Here is a 400-nt window from a genome sequence, read left to right on the forward strand (position 1 = left end):
GTGATCCCTTGAGCTGCATTGAACCCACAAGCATTGGAATGATATCATTTTAATCTCATAACCCTGTCCCAAACCAAATGAGTTCACATGATTTGCATGAGCATGATCCACATGATACTTAAATGAATGTCAAAGGGCTGGAGTTAGGAATTCTTGTGAAGGTTTAAACTTGAGTTTGGTTCACTTGGTGATGAGCATGGCTAGTTTTTATGAATACACCAGATTGTATTACAATTTTGAATTAGTATCTAGGACCATGAGTTGGACTCTTTTGATGATAACTCTCTCTCTTTAAGAAATGTGAACTCCCAAGCATTCAACCTCTCTTTCTCATTTGTTCTTTTTTGCTTGAGGAAAAGCGAAGGATAAGTGTGGGGGAGTTGAAATATCATAATTTGCA

Source organism: Eutrema salsugineum, unplaced genomic scaffold (assembly GCF_000478725.1).
Source record: "Eutrema salsugineum unplaced genomic scaffold, Eutsalg1_0 scaffold_8, whole genome shotgun sequence".
NCBI lineage: Eukaryota > Viridiplantae > Streptophyta > Magnoliopsida > Brassicales > Brassicaceae > Eutrema > Eutrema salsugineum.